Source organism: Aotus nancymaae, unplaced genomic scaffold (genome assembly GCF_030222135.1).
Source record: "Aotus nancymaae isolate 86718 unplaced genomic scaffold, 86718_ANA_hifiasm-v0.15.2.pri h1tg000267l, whole genome shotgun sequence".
Taxonomy (NCBI): Eukaryota; Metazoa; Chordata; class Mammalia; order Primates; family Aotidae; genus Aotus; species Aotus nancymaae.
This window is the reverse complement of record NW_026988682.1, coordinates 345,359-366,315: the sequence shown is the minus strand read 5'-3', so window position 1 is coordinate 366,315 and position 20,957 is coordinate 345,359. Positions and strand designations below refer to the sequence as shown.

Below are 20,957 nucleotides of genomic sequence, written 5' to 3'. Positions count from 1 at the left end.
GATCAGCACGGGAGTTTTGACCTGCTCCATTTCTGACCTGGGCCAGTTCACCCCCGCTTAGGCAACCTGGTGGTCCCCTGCTCCTGGGAGGTCACCATATTGATGCCGCACTTAGTGCGGACACCCGATAGGCATAGCGCACTGCAGCCCAGAACTCCTGGACTCAAGCGATCCTCCCACCTCAGCCTCCCAAGTAGCTGGGACTATAGGCACCTGCCACCGCACCTGGCAAAATTGTTTCTTTTCTATTTTTATTTCTAAGAGGAATTAGAGTTAGAGCCAGAGAGAGCTATTTAAAGAAAAGGATGGGGAGCCAGTCCAAGGAATGTTAAACTGAAGTCCATAGACAGAATCTAGAAAGTTTGTAAACACTTGGAAATCATTTGAAAAATGTTTATTTGAGTGTGCTTTTTCTCTGGAAAAAGAGTTCATAAATCTCTTCAACTATTTGGAAGAGTTTTGGCATTGACAAAACTAACCCTAACCACCACCACCACGCAATCAAGCCACAACACTGAGGCCCTGATAGAGAAATTATGTGACTGAGGCCATGCAGGTAGTCAGTGGCAGAGACCAGGGTAAAGACAGCCAGATGGTGTGCTTGGTAAAGAAGTTAGAAGTTTTTAACTCTCAGGCTAGGGGTCTTCCTGTTACATGAAGCCAGAGTAGAATAATTACATGCAGGAATAGAAATTACATTTACATACATATACATATGTATTTTGAGACAGAATCTTGCTCTGTCACCCAGAGTGGAGTGCAGTGGCATAATCTCAGCTCACTGCAATCTCCACCTCCTGGTTTCAAGTGATTCTCCTACCTCAACTTCCCCAGTAGCTGGGACTACAGGCACCCACAACCATGCCCAGCTAATTTTTGTATTTTTAGTAGAGAAGGGGTTTCTCCATGTTGGTCAGGCTGATCTCGAACTCTTGACCTCAGGTGATTTGCCCGCCTTGGTCTCCCAAAGTGCTGGGATTACAGGAGTGAGCCACCATGCCCCACTAGAATCTGGGTTCTTTTGCTGAGTGTACAAGGCCCTCTTTGCTCTGACCTTCTCTTCCCCTTAACTCCTGCACTTCCTGTAAACTGAACTGATGTTCTTTACCTCCAGCTCCTTCTCTTCCCTCCCCCAACCTGCTATTTGTTTCCTTTGTTTAGAACCCCCTCTTCCTCCTCCTTGCTCCTGGAAAACTTCTGTTTATGCTCCAAGACTCAGTCAGCATCTCCTCTTCTCTGATCCTTCTCCTGTCCCCTGTGTTCTGCATGCTGGGCCACCTCAGGGCAGGTGACCACCTTGAATATGACCTGGTTCACACAAAGCTGTAACCATCCACTCATGCCTCTTGTCCCAGTGGTTCCCCACCCCCGAGCAGTGTCGGTAGGGAGGCAACCTCATATACAATGACAACTGAGTAGAAGGTCTTCCCGAAGCCACTGTCTACCCACTGAACATTCACTGGGCATCCCTATGTGGAATAACCAGGCCAGGGGAGACTAAGTGGACTTGGGCCATCAGGACAGACAGAGAAGACTGCAGAAAACACCTGCTATGGCCAAGGCCATGGGCAGGGGCTGCACTGCCCCCCAAGTCACTCCTCGGGCATGGATGGGGCACAGCACTGGGCTGCACTTGTTAACATCTTGACATTTTAGCAAAAGTACCAGAAGGAAAATAGTCCTTCACTGCTTTTTCTTTTTCTCTTCATTTTCTAAGTTGTCTCCTTTCTTTCCTCCAGCTTGCCTGTCTGTGTATCCCTGAAAAGCTGTGTAAAAAGCCTGTCTGTGACCTCTCATCTCAAACCACCACCCCACACCATCCATGCCCAGCAAAAAGGGGCCATGACTCTGCCCACATTTCTTCTTCATGTGGTGGTATGAGACTGCCACCCAGTGATGGGAATGCTGCCTGACTGAACTGAAGGAAAGGACCTTGCTTTTTTTTTTTTTAATTCTGTTTCCGGGAAAGTTTTTCACCAAAAAAACAGGGTATTAGTCAGTTTGGTGAAGATGAAGATAAAAACTGAGATAAAAATGCCTAGAACATGGAAGTGGGTATTGATTACATCAGGATGTGACTGAGAGCCTCATTTTTCAGAGGAATGACTTGAATACTAAGGTAGTAAATGAGGCCCTGACAGCAGCCCGGGTTTAGAGTGAAAGTTAGGCTTCTCCTGATACATGCCCTGAGAATTCTTGGCAGATCCTGGGCTTTGTCTCCCCCACCTATGGCAATGTGGCCATGTCACAGATGCCACAGCCTAAACAAAGCTGCCACAGAGGGGCAGAGCACACACTCTGCTGCATCCACAGGTCCTCCGTGGAGTGGTGTAGACTCAGACCAGCACCAGGACTCTGGCCAGGACTGAGAGGAGAATCAGAATGGACTTGGCTTCAACAGTCTTTCTGGTATAGCAAAGTCTCAACTAAATAAAACTGGGCTACGAGACATGTCTCTTCCCCTTTCAGGAAGAATTTTTTTTTTTTTTCATTTAAGCAAATCAATAGTCTGAACAAGATTATAGGCTGGGTGCAGTAGCTCATGTCTGTAATTCCAGCACTTTGGGAGGCCGAGGCAGGTGGATCACCTGAGGTCAGGAGTTCGAGATCAGCCTGACCAACATGGTGAAACCCTGTTTCTACTAAAAATACAAAAATTAGCCAGGTGTGGTGGTGGGCACCTGTAGTCCCAGCTACTTGGGTGGCTGACGCAGGAGAATCGCTTGAATCCAGGAGGCAGAAAATGCAGTGAGCCAAGATTGTGCCACTGCACTCCAGCCTGGGTGACAGAGTGAGACTCCATTTAAAAAAACCAAAAAAAATTACAGAGAGAATATCTGTACTGTTGAAAGTGAGATAGTTACACAATTGATTAAATGGGTACAAAGTGTAGTAGACTGCTTGGGTTCATCCCTGATTCTACCACTTACTGGCTGTGTGACCTTAGGCAAGCTACTTAAATTCTCTGTGCCTCAGGTGTCTCATCTGTAAAATGGGGACAAGAACTGTACCTACACACCACAGTGTTTTTGTGAGGATGAAGTGAGTTAAAACAGGAAGAGCACTCAGAATAGTGCCCAGAATGTGGTAAGTGCTGAGTATGTAACTATTGTTATTATGGTATGTTAAACACTTCCCATTGTTTATTGGGGGATTTTTTGAGACGAGGTCTTGCTCGCTCACCCAGGCTGGAGTGCTATGGCATGATCTCAGCACACTGCAACCTCTGTCTCCTGGGTTCAAGTGATCCTCCCCACTCAGCCTCCTGATTAGCTGAGACTACAGGTGTGTGGCACCACACCTGGCTAATTTTTTGTAGAGGTGGAGTTTATGCCATGGGGTTTTGTAAAGATGGGGTTAAACCATAGAGTTTATGTATTTCTTGTAGAGATTGTGTGTATGCCATGTTGCCCAGGCTGGTCACAAACTCCTGAGCTCAAGCCATCCACCCACCTTGGACTCTCAAAGTACTGGGATTACAGGTGTATGCCACCATGCCCAGGTCACTTCCCATTTTTAAGTAATTCATTTAAAGAGGTTCCTCAGTGTTTTTAATTTAGCAACTTAGCTCTGGTTACTGTGTTTGTCTGACAGGCTCAGCAGGGCTAATGTCTCTGGGCATCTAGGCTCAAATAGGATAGTGGAGTGTTGGATATTTCAGATGTGTGCATGGAACAATCCACCCTCTCTAAATGGTCCCAGATCCTGTTAATCAGAGTGACATCAGCCACCCGGTCTACAAGCCCTGGCACTCTTGAGATAAGCCCAGCCCCTTCTATCACCCTGTTGTGTTCCATTTTCTGCTGAGGCTCTTGACCTCTCCAGGGGGTTTGATGTGAAACTTTTGGGTCTTTTGAATAAGCAAGCCATCTCTACCAGCATTTCCCAATGCTGTGTGACATGGGAATCTCCTGGGGTATGTTCTAACCTCTCTCTCCTTTCCTAGGCCATACCCCAGACCAACCGACTCCAATTCTCCAGGATGGGGCCAAGGCATTAGGACACATCTCAAGCCCCAAAATGATTTACAATGTGCAGCCCTGGCTGAGAACCAACTCTCTTCCTAGAAAGTGTTCTGCTCTGGTGGTGGGAACAACATGGGAGTGTGGCTGGGATCCCTGCAGGCCTGCCAGAGAAGGAGGCTGAGGGATCCCCAAACATCAGAATTTCTCCAGAAACTCCCAGCCCCTAAAGTGGGCTCACCTGGATAACAGGGCCTGATACTTGGCCCTGCATGTCCCATGCCCAGCAGCGTAAACCCCAACTCACTTGTGGTGGAGACTGACTTCCCAGTGTCGACTAAGGAGCAGTGGATGGGCTTCTTGGTTTGGTGACGGTGCCTCCTCAGGAGGACGTAACTGACCCTCTCCCAGAGCTCTGGCCACAGGAGACCATCCTCAATCTGCTTCTCAATGACATCATCTGCATGGAAAACAAACATACTTCGTCCCTGTGGACAGAACATCCCCAGGGTGTGGGGGTGTTCAGTTTCACCTGTTATGAGTGGAATTAAATGTGAGTTGGAGGTGTCAGCGGGAGTGTGGAAATACTTCTGGCTTTGCCACTAACTGTGGAAAACTGGGTGCATCACCAACTCTTGGCCTCCTGTTCAAGGGCGCATGCATGTCTGTGTGCGTGTGTGTGTGTGTGTCTGTGTGTGTGTGTATGTATGTAAGACTCTGCTCTGTCAATGTTCTTATGAAAAGTAAAATAAACAGTCCATATGAAATTGCCCTAGGAAGCATAAAGGTATTGTGTTCAATGATTTTAGTCCTAAAATGAATTCTTTTTAGAAAAGCATTTTGGGTAAAATACTTCTGGAAAAACCCAATGTGCTGGAACAAAACTGACAAAAATTTTTAGAGGTGTTAAGGCAAGCTACCTCCTCCCTTTGACACACCACTAAATGATAGCTAATTTCCTAAAGAAGATAATGACCCATTTTACCCTGAAAAGAAACAGGTTGTCATGGTAAGAGGTGTCTCTCTGGATAGCATTTTGGAGGATGGTCTTTTCCTCTCTGCTGGAGGTCTCTGTGGAACTGAAACTTGGGGCAGCTTTGATTCTGCCCTGGGAGCAACAGAGTCAAAGCTGGTCTCTGCAGAATCAGGTGTCAGAGATGGGCCAGTCACACAGGCTCGAGGGCAGGCACGAGGTCAGGGGAGCTGCCCTGGTTTGCAAGGAACCACAGGAGAGATGCACACAGTGGCCCCTGCCTCACCTATGATCTGTGGTAAGGAGCCACTGTCCAAATCCAGCAGCACCGTCCCCGTCTGCAGGCAGGTACAGAGCTCAAAGAGGCTGTGCAAGGAGAGCGTGGACACATGGGGCTTGCTCCAGCATTCGCCGCCTTCCTCTACCGTTTCTTCAAACTTTATCCACCTAGAAGGGTAAGGATGGGGCTCAGTGTGACCAGGGCCCTCAGGAGGAAGCCCCACCTGGGTCTCCCCAAGAGAGTGGTATCATGTGGGGTCATGCTATGTATGTGGTTATGGTGTTGGTCCTAGACTCACAGGCAGAGGATCTCTTGGGGATGCCCTCATTTGTCCCCCACTTCTGATGCTGTCATGTTAAGGACAGAGTGGCATCCAGAGAATGACTATACAAGGGCACAAGGGATCTTCTGGGAGTGATGGAAATATTCTAAAATTGGATTATGGTGACGGTTGCATAATTCCATACATTTACTAAAAATCATTTACCAGTACACTTAACAATGAGAGAATTTTAAGTTATTCTAGAACAATAAAGCTGTTTTTTAAAAAAAGCCTCAACTGGAACCTGATTACCCCAGGCTGTTCACACATGAGTGTTCAGTGTGGTCTGCCAGGAGCAGAAAAAATATTCCCTGATGAAAAGTATTTCTCTCTGAGTTTCTCTGCAAGGTCTGAGGTTTCCATGCTTTTCACTCTTTTCCCTCTGAAAGTTCATGTAAAAATCCACAGGCCATCCGGGGAAGGAAAGAAATTAAATCAATGATGTGTAGTGATCTGTCCTTTCTAGAAGCCTTGGAATCATAGGCTGGAGTGGAGGTGTGCAAGAAGAAAGACCTCAGAGAGTTCCCCTTTGTAAGATGTCAACCAACCACAAATGCATGAGTAGCTCCAATCTATTATAACTGAAATCCCAAGGGAGGACTTTTATACCATGACTATCTAACTCTAAAGATCCTCTTAAAAAAGAAAAGTATCAGAATGGTTGAGGTACATTCAAAAATGAAGAGAAATGGGGATGGCTTAGCACATGAAAAAACTTGTGGAGAAGCTTCAATAATTAAAGCAGTGTGATTACAGGCCAGATATAGACAAGGGACCAATGGCACAACAGTCCAGAAACAGACCTGCATATCTATGGGAATTCAGGTTTTTTTTGAGACAGAGTCTCACCCAAGTTGGAGTGCAGTGGCATGATTTCAGCTCACTGCAACCTCGACCACCTGGGCTCAGGCAATCTACCTACCTCAGCCTCCCAAGTAGCTGGGACTACATGCACATGCCCTCACGCCTGGCTAATTTTTGTATTTTTTGTAGAGACGGGGTTTCTTCATGTTGCCCAGGCTGGTCTTGAACTCTTGGGCTTAAGTCATCAGCCCACCTTGGCCTCCCAAAGTGCTAGGATTACAGGCATGTATCACCATGCCCATCACGGAATTTGGGTTTTGATGAAGGAGTTGCTTAAAGACAACCAACCTAAAAATAGAAAGTTAAATCTCTACTTTTCACCAAACACAATACTAAGTTCTTCATGGATTAAAGTCTAAACATAAAAATAAATCTATAAGCAAAAATGCAAATGTACTAGAAGAGACTATAGGAGAGTATTCTTATATTCTTGGAGAATATTGTAGAGAAAGACTTCCTAAACAAGGTATAAAACCATAAAGAAAAAAAAAGGGACAGATTTGATTACCCAAAACTAAAATAAATGAAAACTTCTGTATAGTAAATAACATATAAATCAAGTTCAAAGAAAAGTAATGTACTGAGAAAAATATCTGCAACACAAGAAAGCATCAAAAGACTACTATTTATAATACAACAATGCTCCTTTGAATTCATAAGATTATCCAATTAACTCAAATTATCCTATAGAAAGTAAACAATTCTGAGAAGAAATGAAGATGGCCAATACACATGTGAAAATATGCTCAACTTTACCAGTAATCACAAACTTTTAAATTACTACAAATGAAATAATATTCTTCATTTCTTATACTAGCATCAGTTAAAAAGATCAACAACTTCCTGTGTCAGTGAAAATGTGGGAGATGGCCTCTCATCTCCTGCAGGTGTAATGACACAGCCTTCCTGGTGTGGGCAGCCTCTTTCAACATTCAGTGTGCATGCCTTTTGACCCGTGGTTCCATTTCTAGGAAATGATCACAGGAATATAATTACACTGCCACACCCTGTAATATGTATATGAGAATGCTCGATGAAGCTTTGTCTGTTAGGCTGAAGAACTGGAAATGACCAGGTTTTCAGTAGAAGTATGATTACATCAATTCTGTATGGTCATGCTGTGGAATATTCCCCAGAGATAAATAAAAAATATGACGGTGAACTTACATACTGACAGGGCGGACACTACCATCCCATTTTATAAAAAAGAAAAACACACGTGTGTGTGTGCACAAGTGTCTGGAGAAAGCAAAAGTTTTGGAGGAATCCATGTCAAATGGTAAACAATGACTACTTTGAGCAGAGGAGTAGGATTGTTGTTTGGGCGGGATTTAAGACTTTCACTCTACTGAAACTAATTAGTGTAGCAAGAGTGCAGTCTGTTAGGCTGGGTGAGGTGGCTCATGACTGTGATTCCAGCACTTTGGGAGGTCCAGGTGGGTGGATTGCCTGAGTTCAGCAGCTCGAGACCAGCCTGGGCAACATGTTGAAACACTGACCCTACCAAAAAATACATAAAAATTAGCTGGGCATGGTGACACACAGCTATGGTCCCAGTTTCTTGGGAGGCTGAGGCGGGAGGATCACTTGAGCCTGGAAGGCAGAGGTTGCAGCAAGCCGATATTGCACCACTGCACTCCAGCCTGGGTGACAGAGTAAGACTCTAACTGAATTTTTTTTTTTTTTAAGAGTGCAGTCTATGAAGCAACACTATCAGGTTTTGAATACTAGCTCTATCATTTACTAGCTGAGAATCTCATGTAAGTTACTTAATCTCTCATCCCCTTTGATTTCTTCAGTAATAATAATAGTGTACAGGAATTAGAGCAGTGACCAGCACATAAGATATACTCTGCTAATGTTAGCTATTAAGTTAAAAATAAAATTTTCAATGTTAGGAACAATAAAAAAGAAGAAAGTCAAGTCATTCAAAGCTCCTCCAAGCAGGAGGGGTTGATGTTTTGGTAACTGCCATTCTAGATGTCCCTGTGCATACATGCACACATGCCCAAGCTTGCATTAACTTTACATTAATGGCACCACAAGGACCATAAGGGCATAATATCTAATGGACATCTTTTCATGTCTATTAGTACTAACATCATTCTGAAGTCTTTCTAGTATTCCACTGTCTGAACATACCATAATTGATATGAACACTTCTCAATTGGTGGACATTTAGATTATTTCTAATTATTCTTTATTATCAATTAAGGCTGTTCTGAACATCCTTGGTCCCTGCTCAACAATTTTTCCAGGATAAACTCTCAGAAGTGGAATTGCTATGTCTGCACATTTTTACATTTATAACAAACATTACCAAACTGTTTTCCAGAAAGTTGGTGTCACTGACCACTGCTACCAATGAGATACTCCATTTCCCTAGTCTCCCAGACTCTGGTATTTTCATTCTTTTTCACCTTTGTTCATTTGGTGATTGAAAAATTATCTCACATTTGCATTTTTCTGATTGCTAGTGAGATTGAACATCTTTTCCTTTGTCAGATTTCCTCTTCACATAACTGTATATTTTGCATTATCGATGGTTAATATCTTCATTCCATACATTTATTTGAGACAAGTTAACCAGGCACCTGGTGTGACCCTGGGGGATCAGACAGACACAGGATGGGGAGGTTTAATTAGAGAAGGACTGGGAGGTAAAGAACTAAAACATTGGGGCTGGAGCCAGAGACCAGGCAGACAAGTCATAGCTGACCTTTCCATGGGAAAATCTGTTTGGGAAACATCATTTAAATTATGGCAGATCCAAGACTATGTGATGTCGAGAGTAAGATGTGTCTAAAGGGTATATTAACATAAGAGTTTACAAGGAATATACCAAAGGATAAGTCCAAATTTTTTGTCTGTTTGTTTGTTTTTGAGACAGAGTTTCACTCTCATCGCCCAGGCTGTAGTGCAATGGTGTGATCTTCGCTCTGCAACCTCTGCCTCCTGGGTTCAAGTGATTCTCCTGTCTCAGCCTCCTGAGTAGCTGGGATTACAGGCAGGCACCTGCCCCCAGACCCAGTTAATTTGTGTGTGTGTGTGTGTGTGTGTGTGTATTTTTAGTAAAGATGGGGTTTCACCGTGTTTGTCAGGCTGGTCTCGAACTCCTGATCTCAGATGATCCACCCACCTCGGCCTCTCAAAGTGCTGGGATTACAGACGTGAGCCACTGTGCCAGCCAGTCCAAATGTTTTAGTTGAGAGGATGCTCAACCTTTCTCCATGAGGACTGACTTCCTATTCAGATTGCCTTTTTTTTTTTTTTTTTTTTGCTCAAAAATAATACACAAGATAAACTGAATTGTCACCCTGCTCTCAAAGACTCTTTTGCTACTCCATGGCCTTACCCCATCTACCTAAAGGTGTGATGTGGCCCATGCACAGGGCCACCTGGGTGAGTTTCTCTCTTCACTGTCTCACAAACACCCTAGGCTGGACATTCTCAGGCAGCTCTCTCCCCTGACATCCCATTCTTCAGTCTTCGGCCTATACAAATGTAACTCCACCTGAAGGAGTGATAAGAGCATGCTTTCTCTTTGAAACATCCTCTACTAACTCCAGATAGCAGGTAGCAAAGACAAGCAGTCCTCTCCACCTCTCAGGACTTCAACTATTTGTACTGTGTTAGGCACACACCAAACATTAACCTCATACACACACAGACAAGGGCACTAACCCACATGAGAACAGCCTGCAGAGACACTAAATAACTTGTCTCCAGGTTTAAGCCAATGCCAGAACTACACTCAGAATCCAGAGAATTTAAGAAATTCCAGAATACAAAACCACTTAACTGGGAACACCTCTCTAGTCCCCTCTATACCTATTTTGGGAATCCAGATGTTGAACCATTAAGCCTGCCACCTGGAACTTAATTTTGTGTTTTTAATGGCTACAGCTAGAAATTTAGCTCACTTTTACCTTGAATGAAACAAGGAAACGTGGAGGACCAAAGATCCATAGCAGTGGTTTTCAACCTTGGCTGTCCATTAGAATAACTTGGAGAGATTTATAAAAATACCAATGCCTGGATGGTTACCCCACCAGGAGGGTGGCCCTGCCATGGAAACTCCCAGGTTATTTGACTGCACCTGAACCTCTGCTCTGTAGGCACATAGGAAGGTGTGACTAAGGGATAGTTCAACTTTTTTTTTTTTTTTTTTTTTTTGAGATGGAGTCTTGCTCTGTCACCCAGGCTGGAGTGCAGTGGTGTGATCTTGGCTCACTACAACCTCCGCCTCCCAGATTCAAGCAGTTGCCTGGCTAATGTTTATATTTTTGGTAGAGATGAGGTTTCACCATATTGGCCAAGCTGGTCTCGAACTCCTGACATCCTGATCCACCTGCCTCGGCCTCCCAAAGTGCTGGGATTACAGGCATGAGCCACCGCACCCAGCTGGGATAGTTCAACTTACATGGGGTCTCAATGCAGGCAAACATAGCTCACATGGGTCTGATTCTCATTATACAAAGGAATATGGCCCCTTTCCCTTAGAATGGCTCCAAGAACACCAGCTGAAAGGCTCTCCTTTCTAGCACAGTCAGGCTATGCTTTATTTTCTCTGATTTTATAATGGAAGTCCATTTATGGTATATACTACTACATCAGTGTGTCTCAAACTCTAATGTGCATGGGGATCTTGTCAAAATGCAGATCCTCATCCAGCAGGTCTGGAATGAGGTCAAAGATTCTACATTTCTAATAAGCTCCTAGGTGTGCTCATGCTGCTGGTCTGCAGATCACCTCTGACATCTTGTAGAATGTCTTATTTTCCTCTCTGTTTTTCACTGCCCCTTCCTCCACAAAGCCTCTGCCAGTTATTCTGCTTATTTCTCCTATAACACACTAGGATGGTTCTCAAACTGAAGCATGCATTAGAATTACATGCCTTTAGGACCACACTTTAGGAAACACTGTTCTAGGACAGTGATTCTTAAGCTCGGTTGCATACAGAAATACCCTAGATGCCTTTAAAATCTTCATGTCTCAGTCATATCCTAGACCAGTTGACATTAGAATAAAAATGAGTGGGATCCAGGCAACTCTGTGCTCCAGACTATTCTAGGTAAAGTTTCTAACTTCTCAGGCTCAGAGCCTAAAATAATTAATTAATCCAGGCTCAGTGCCTCAATTAATAATTATAGTCAATCTTGTTTTATGATTGGTTTGGTATATAACAAATGCCAAATATACATTAAGCTTCTTGAGGACAGGTGCCATTACTTCCTCTCTGCTGCCCCTTTATGGTCTCCTGCCCAGATCAACCTCATTAAATGCTTGCTCCCTCCCGCTTGAGGGTAGCAAGACCTCGCTGATCACTTTGGGTGAGATCTCCCTATGAGGAAATGACTTGGGGAAAAAAAGCTTGAAGCTCATTTTGTTTAAATATATTTTTAAATATTCAGAAGCTGGGCATGGTGGCTCACACCTGTAATCCCAGCACTTTGGGAGCTGAGGTGGAAGGATTGCTGGAGACCTGCCTGGGAAACAAAGCAAGACTCCATTATACAAAAAATAAAATAATTAACCAGGTGTGGTGGCATATGCCTGTAGTCCCAGCTACTCAGGAGGCTGAGGTAGGAGGATTAAGTCCGGGAGTTTGAGGCTGCAGTGAGCTGTGATTGCACCACTGCATTGAAGCTTAAGTGACAGAGCAAGACCCTATCTTTAAAAAGAAAGAAAGAGGCCTTATATTTTACAGATAGAATGATGTGGTGTCTGGGATTTGTGTCAACATGATCTAATGTGTGTGTCTGGGGTAGTAGGTGGGGGACAGAGAAACAAGATTTGCTATGAGTTAGCTGGTAACTGTTGAATCTGGGTGATGGGCATGTGAGGGTTCATTACACTACATACTACTTTTGTATAAATTTGAATTTTCCACAATCAAACATTTTCCAGAATGAAAAAAGGAATGGCCTCTGTAAAAAGCCTCTGGACAAAGCCAGGTTTAAAAACTTGTGGAAGCCTGATAAAAAGGTTCATGTGTAATCCCAAATGACTCATTGCAAAGTTAACTTTATACTGTGGTTGGCTTCAAAAAGTAGAAATTAGAGCTGGAGAAGCAGGTCAAGTGGAAAGAAAATCTCCACGTTCTCCTTCATTATCCAGCAAAGCTTTAACTTTTAGGGATTTTGCACAAGCCTGAGTGTAGACTCCCAATTCTGTGCATGCCAGGGTAGGTGCCAGGTGCCCCCCTCCTGACTGGAATGGAGCTAAAAGGAACCTCAAAATGTCACATGTCACAGAAAGCAACTCTCTGTCACACAAAGCAGTGCCAGAACTGAGGCCTTTTCTGTGCCTAGTAACTTGGTCAGAGATATGATTAGACACTGCTGTTCAATTAATAACAAGAGCAGGAGAAAGCATGATGGGGCTAGCTACCAGGTGCAGCCAAGGCTTCCAATGCTCAAACCACAGGATGGGAGAAGAGGAGGTTCTCCTTCAAGGAGGATCTAGAAAGGGCTGAAAACCAAGAGACCTGAATTCTAGTTCTCTCCTCAGATGGAAACGTAAATTAACTCCCACTGATCTTGCTGGGGCAGGGTAAGTATCAGCAGTTTCCAACAGCTGCATTAGGATCATCTGGGAGTGTTTTACAAATTCTAAAACCCAGGCTGAATCTCAGACTAATTACATCAGAATCTCAGGGGACTGAGAATCAGACGTCAATATTTTTGTGGGTATTTTTTTGTTTTAAATTTATCAGAACTCTTGAGACAAGATGTCAATATTTTTTAAAAGGAAGACACAGATCTTTGAGATGATAAAACAACAGGCTGCCCATTATTGTGTGTTTAGATAAGAATAAATCTGGAGGATATATATAAAAACATTGTGATTGAAGAGAAGCTTCTTTCTACCTATACTTATTTTGAATATCGTCATAATTAAATTGTATCCTGGTTCATTTGTTTGCAAAATCCCCCTTAGGACATTCTAATTTTAAAGATGTTTTTAAAAGTGTAATCTTCCATTGTATGCAACCTTTAATGCTAAGGCTACCTTGCCTCTAAACATTTGTTTTAAGAATTATATTTGTGTGAATTCATTTCTTACATAAAGTTAAGTTTACTCAGCTAAAATCTGTAAAGTATATATTCACACTGTGGTGATTCTATGTGGCCTCACTGACTTTATTCTGTAACTCTCCCATGCCACCCCATTACCCAAAAGCTTGACTTCTGTGTATTAGTTACAAAGCATCAAGACATGTTTGTGCTTTCTGCCTAAGGCCTGTCTGTAATACATTTTGTGACTCTAACAAATTTATTTCTTAAAAGTAAGAAATGTTAAGTTTTTCTTCATTATCCAGCAAAGCTTTTTAACTTCATATGAGTCATATCAGGACACTGAATTTTCCAACAGAAACTGAAGACCAGTATTAATTCACTTACAAGCCCATTACGAATTTTCCTAGAGATGTCTGAGGAATCATCAGATGCTCCCGTGCATCTGTCTTTGACAGAGTCACCAAGAAATGATCTGTGGGAGGAAGGTTTTTCAAAAGGGGAACACCTGAGGCTGGAACTGGTGGCTCACACCTGTGAACACTTTGGGAAGCTGAGGTGGGCAGATCCCTTGAGGTCAGTTTTGAGACCAGCCTGATCAACATGGTGAAAACCCTTCTCTACTAAAAATACAAAGATTAGCTGGGTGTGGTTGCATGTGCCTTTAATCCCAGCTACTCAGGTGGCTGAGGAAGGAGAATCACTTCAGTCCAGGAGGTGGAGGTTGCAGTGAGCCAAGATTGTGCCACTACACTATAGCCTGGGCAACAGAGCAAGAATTCACCTCAAAAAAATGGGGGGAACACCTAAGCAAATTTTGGCCCATTCTTACAATTTATTTGTTGAATTCATGCTACATAAAATCACATTCATGAAAATATGTATGTGAGATAGTACAAGTTTTTTCTACAACTGATTAAGACTTTGCATCCAGTATATATGTTTATAAACCAAATTTGGCAGTGAATTTGAAAGATTATGGTAGGCATGGGTCAAGGGTCAGCCCACATATGGAGAAGTTCAGAAGGTACCAGAAGGGGCTGATGAGTACCAGAAAGGCCTCACAGGCCTCTTGGGGCACCCACCCCAGTCCAGGCTCAGACATTATATCTTTTTGTGTCCCAAAGATGATTAGGTTCAGTGACACTGTCTAATGCTAACCCAGATCATGAAGGCTGATGCATAAACCTGAAGGCCAATTTATTTAATTTACAATGAGATTTACAATAGTTATAGATGTTAGTTACACTCATCCTCTAGCCTTTGCATTCTCTCCGTATGGGCACATATACAGGATAAGCCAAATTATCACCAAAAAATTGCTGAATATAGAATCAGAATGAGTTAATCATTAGCTAAGTTATTCCAGGGTTTTTAGACTCAGGATGAGAGGCCTGGAATCTTTCATATCTACAGATGAGATATGCCTGGGACTGGGACCAGATAGATGAGGCCTTCTATCTTAGATTGTTCTGTAATGAACCCCACTTCCTCCCATGGTTGACTGACTCCCTCTGAATGAAAGTCTTTCCTTTTGCTGGCCTAGGAACCTCTGCTGAGGACCTTTGGTGATGCAGTGCAGTTTGGGCATTACAGGAGAACCACTCCTTCCCAGACAGTGTTGAACTGCAGTGGCACAGCTAGTGGTGATGGGAGAGAGGTGTGGCATTCCAGGGAGCTCTTGTGAACAGAATGGGGGTGGCCTCTGCTCCCAAGCTCATGCATTTGGTAAAGGGTCCATCCTCCTGCACATCATGTCCTTACATTCAGAGTTGAAGGGGAGCTCACAGCTAAGTGAATGCTATCAGACAAAGTTACTGGCAAATTCTGAACAGGCTCCTTCAGAGAGAGAGGCTTCTGAAGCCAAAATCTCTCTGAGGGCCACCTGACTGTGTATGCAGAAGTCCCTGTAATTGTCCTATGGGACTGTCATCTACAGACTTGTCTGCCTCCCTCAGAGTCTGCTGGTACCTCCTTTCAGTGGCTCCCAGGAGAGGCCTTCTCCTCACCTAGGCCCTCTCCTCACCTCTGCTATTCTGGGCCAAGCTCAAAGCCCACCTCTCCCATGACAATGTCTTCCCAAGGGGCCCAGTTGAGGAGACCTCTCCTTCCTCTGACTCTCATTACATGTTTTTTTAATCATTTATCACAGAACACTTCCTAATCACTACAACAGCTAAAGCTTACTGAGTACTCTCTATGTGCCAGGCACTATGCTAAGCACTTAACATGTATTATCTCATTTAATCCTTAAATCTATCTCATGAGGTACATCTGTGACTATTCTCATTGTACAGGTGATGAGACTGAGATCCTTACAGGATAAGGAGCCTGCCCAAGGTCATGTAGCTTATAAGAGACAGGGTTTGAAGGGACGTCTTTAGACTATATAGCCTGTGTTCCCACCACTTTGTCTCTGTACATCCACCTAGGTTTTAGTTACCTGTGTGTATAAGCATATGCCTGCTTTATACCAGATTGGGGTTGAAATATCATGCCTCATAGGCTCCAAGCACCCCACAGCCTGTTTTTGTTGGCAAGCTAGCTAAACATGGTTTCTATATATTTAAAGAGTTGTAAAGAAGGAGAAAGAGGCTGGGCACAATGGCTCATGCCTGTAATCCCAGCACTTTGGGAGGCTGAGGTGGGTGGATCCACGAGGTCAAGAGATCGAGACCATCCTGGTCAAAATGGTGAAACCTCGTCTCTACTAAAAATACAAAAAATCAGCTGGACACGGTGGTGCATGCCTGTAAGCCCAGCTACTCAGGAGGCTGAGGCAGGAGAATTGCCTGAACCCAGGAGGTGGAGGTTGTGGTGAGCCGAGATCGTGTCATTGCACTCCAGCCTGGGTAACAAGAGCGAAACTCCGTCTCAAAAAAAAAAGAAGGAGAAAGAAAAGGCAGAGGAGACAAAGGAGCAGAGAAAGGGAGAAAAAGGAAGAGGAGAAAAAGAGTGGGAGAGAGGAGGGAAAATAAAAGGGCAGGGAAAGAGATCATTTGTGCACAAAAAGCCTAAAATATTTTCTGTCTGGCCCTTAACAGAACACATTTACTGATACCTGTACTAGATCATAAGCATTTTAAGAACAGATTCAGGCCGAGCATGGTGGCTCACACCTGTAATCCCAGCACTTTGGGAGGCCAAGGCAGGTAGATCGCGAGGTCAGGAGTTCAAGACAAGCCTGGCCAAGACAGTGAAACCCTGTCTCTACTAAAAATACAAAAAAAATTAGCTGGGTGTGGTGGTGGGCACCTGTAATCACAGCTACTCAGGAGGCTGAAGGAGAGAATTGCTTGAACCTGGGAGGCGGAGGTTGCAGTGAGCTAAGATTGTGACATTGCACTCCAGCCTGGGCAACAGAGTGAGACTCCGTCTCAAAAAAAAAAAAAAAGAAAACAGATTCATAATTTACTCATTTTAATTCTCCCGCAGGACCTAACACAACATTTTCTCAACTGTTTTTGAAATGAAAGAAGAGAGGTGTGGGTAAAACAACCTTTCCAAAGTTCTCCTAGACTCAGAGGCTAGAACTTCCACCTTTCCACTGCTCTAGGGATTGATGTAGTGCTGCAGTGACATCGGCAGATCTCCATGGACAAAGATAGGGAGTGGTCTCTCTCTTCTCCAAGAGGAGGATGAGTTTGTAAAATCGCACTACCTATATACTCTCATAGGCAACTTGAAGAATTCTGAAAGTTCTGGTTGGTATTAGAGGCAGAACCATGGCCAAAGGATTGCTTACATTAAGGAAGTTCATTACTATCAATGTATGAAAGACATATTTGGGGTGTCTGCTCTGCCTGTATTCCATGGGGATGTGCTCTCCAGGATGTAGCAAGGCCTCCCCATACCTCCTCAGTCCTCTGATCTGGGTCCCAGTGATAGAACAATCAAAGTTGGACAGATCAGATTCTCCATGAAGAATTTGGAATTGGGATTGGGAGACAGCCACCTGCTGTGGGATGGTCCCTCGAGTAGGGTGAATGTAAACATGGAAGCTTAGGATTGGCCACAGGCAGGGAGAATCAGAAGAAGCTGGTTGCACAAGAGTAAAGAAGATGCCCTAAGAGAAGCAGAGACCAGAAGCAGAGAGAGAGAGAGAGAGAGGACAAGCCAGCTTCCCAGGCCCAGCCCTTGAGAGATCATGCCCCTGGGGACCATGAAGTCACTCCAGTGTCCCAGTGATGCTCCCTCCATTTGTAAGAGTTAGCCTGAGTGGGCTTCTGTAACTGGCATTTCTCTCCCCTTGGGCATTGCACACAGGTCCCAAGAGCTCACTTAAGATTAGGTTATGGGAGCCAGAGGTCGACATGCTGGGTGGGGGCTCTTGACTCTAGCATAAAGTACTGTTGCTGGCTGGAGGCAGTGGCTCACACCTGTAATCCTGGCACTTTAGGAGGCTGAGGTGGGTGGAGCACCTGTGGTCAGGAGTTTGAGACCAGTCTGACAAACATGGTGAGACCCTGTCTCTATCAAAAATACAAAAATTAGCCAGTGTGGTGGCAGGTACCTGTAATCCCAGCAATTCAGGAGGCTGAGGCAGGAGAATCACTTGAACTCAGGAAATGGAGGTTGCAGTGAGCTGAGATCACACCACTGCACTCCAGGATGGGCAACTGAGTGGGACCCTATCTCAAAACAGAAAGTACTGTTGCCAAAGGATTTTTAGGCAGGACTCTTCCATTGGCACCTCTGGAGTCTGACAAAAAAATCCCTAAAAGCACACACAAAAAGTGTTGAAAACAGATAAATATGAATCTTTCATGAAGCTCGGTGATGGGGACCATTCTCTCTACTTTTGATGTTTAAAAGTTTTCATAATAAAAAGTTTAAATATATACTTGTGTATATAAATATATATATATGACTAGGTAAATCAAGTAGGGGTTTTGACATGAAGGTGGTTAATGGTGGAGTTATTCCCCTCCTGACAGCTGCAACTGAGCGAGCTATCCAGGGATGACTTGGGTGGGGGAGGTATTTGCTCCTGCAGACCACCTCCAAGGGTTCTAAGGAGCTGCCAGCCAGTTTTGCCCTATCTGGGAAGAGCTCCCTGAGTGCTCAAGCCCCTGCCATCTCTCGCCACTTAATTAGCCTTCCAATCACACTCACTGGCCAACTAATCTGATTGTTCTATCCTGGGTCAACCATGTGATGGCCTTTAATTACTGCCTGGCTGTCCCCATGAGTGTGAACTTGTGCTTCCCCAGTCCAACTGCAGGACTTTGATGGTCTCTCATGCAGCCCCACCCTGGGCTGTGCTAACTGTAAGTTATCCTAAGTCCCTGAGGGATGAAAACCCCTAGCATAGCCCCCATTCTGTGTTTACACTGCCAGCCATGAGAGCACTGGTTGGAACCCAGGGCCTCTGAGGCTTCAGGGAGCCTTTTATCTGGGGCTTGATCCAGGTTCTGATTCATATAAAAATCCCTTTTCCTACTTGGCCAACATAAGCCTCAAGTATCAGTGTTGGACTAGTGTTGAGAGAGAGAAGGACCAAGTTAGATACTGTACATAAAAGCAGCTTCATAAAGACAAAGAGTATCATTATTCAGAATGGTAGATCAGCAGAAGGTGGAAGTCAAACAACCTTAACAACCTTCATCTGACCACAAATTTCCATGTGTGACTCCACTGCAATAAAACAGGAGAGTGATGGCTGCTAGGCCTGAGCTGCTTGGCTGGCTCATGTATACCAGCCATCCACAGCTCCTACAATTGCTTTTCCACCCCACCTGTCTCCTCAAACCAGAGACCGGCCTGGAATTCTCTCAACTCCCTACTAGGAGCCTCTCCACCTGCGCCCAGGGCCACCTTGCTCCATCCAGCAGCCTCCTTGAGCTGCTTTTCCCTTTAAATCATTCTCTTTCCCCGGCCCCTTTTTGTAAGCCTACAGTATGTTCTGATTTTGCTGACCTTCAAAAACAAAAGGATCTCCCTTGGCCTATGTTTCCCTTAAGAGGCTTCTTTCACTCCTGTCATTCACAGACAAGCATCTTGGAACAACTGCCAAGTGAACCCAGTTTTTTACTTTTGACTCTTCTCAACTTACTGCCTTCTAGCTTCTGCCCTACCCCTCCCCAGACTGTGATGCCCATCCTGCAGAAGCGGGTCCATCTTGACTATCTCTCTGCCCTTTGTTTCCAGAATGAAGCCCTCCTTCCATTCCCCTCCTAACCTCCTGGTTGCCCCTTCTGAGTCTCCTCTGTGGGTTCCTCTTCCTCTGCCCATCCTGTAAACACTGAAGCTCCTGGGGACTCTGTCTGGGCTCTCTTCTCACTTCACAGACCCAAAGGCAACCTTATCCTTTTCTGTGGGCTTGATTTCCATGTAGATTCTGATGCCTCACAAATTTATGCTTCTCTACTGAACTCCAGACATGGTGGCTGCATCATGGCCTCTGGACATCTCCACTTGGAGTTTCTCCTCAAATAGAACGTATCCAAAGTGGAATTCATTATCAACTACCCCCAACACAAAACAAAAAATACCCAATGTAACAAAACTACTACTACGTTTGTGTTTCCTAAGCTGCTACCATGAGGCATCCACTAGCTCAGGCTGGAAATCTGGGAGTCTCCCTGACTATCTGCCCCCACATGTCATCTGTTATCAAGTCCTGTCAATTCTACCTTTTACATTTTGTCTCAAGTCCACCCTTCTCTTTATTGCCAATGCCAGCATCTCTCCCTTGGACCAGCCTCCTAACTGGCCATGTCTTGCCCGCTTTTATCCATTCTCCACACCAAACCCAGATGATCTCTCTCAAGCATACACATGATTCTGTCCTTTTCCCACCTAGAACCCTTCAGTGGTCCTCTGAAGCTCTCAGCACCAAGTTCAAACACTACAACATGGCTGGCATAGAACCTGCATCACCAGCCCTGCCATTCCCAGCCTCTTGGTCTATAGTCCAGCCACAGAGAACTTATGCCTCTTCCTCTATGTGTCTGTTTGCCCTGCTCCAGGGACTTCTTTCCATTTCCCTACCCTCTCCTGGCTAACTCTGACCCATGCTTCAGGTCTCAATGTGAACATCTCTTCCTCCTGGAAGCCTTCCTGGACCCCTCCTGTCTGGATTAGATGCCCCTATGCTCTGCTTTCACAGTGCCCCCATTACCAAATGCCCCCTTATTTGCCTCTGTGTCCAATGAGACTGAGAGCCCAAGAGAGCAGGGGCAGCATTTGCCATGTTCCATTTTTATATCTCTAGCAGGCTCAGGGCTTGCAGATAATAAATGTTAATTGAATGAATGAACAAACTGTTGATTTCTGCACTGGGAGCTCTCAGCTTCCTACTCCCCTTTAAATTAAGCAGGCAGCTCTGGCTCCAGCAAAAGGTTGATTCCAGATGGGTGTGAGACAAAGGGCTGGGGATGCCTACTGCCACACATTAAGATGGGAAATGATGCTAAGAGGACATTATATAGGCTTTTTTTTAAAGACAGAGTTTCACTCTTGTTGCTCAGGCTGGAGTGCAATGGCGCTATCTTGGCTCACTCCAACCTCTGCCTCCCAGGTTCAAGCAATTCTC

General features: G+C 44.5%; 1 long non-coding RNA gene across 1 annotated transcript in view; it reads right to left on the bottom strand.

The window, feature by feature from the left end:
• Nucleotides 1-5,330: 5,330 nt before the first annotated feature.
• LOC135273115 (uncharacterized) overlaps nt 5,331-20,957 on the bottom strand; it is a 32,037-nt gene continuing 16,410 nt past the window's right edge. The window contains exon 6 of the long non-coding RNA XR_010340974.1: nt 5,331-5,382. This is a non-coding gene — a long non-coding RNA (uncharacterized LOC135273115). The remainder of the gene's footprint in view (nt 5,383-20,957) is intronic.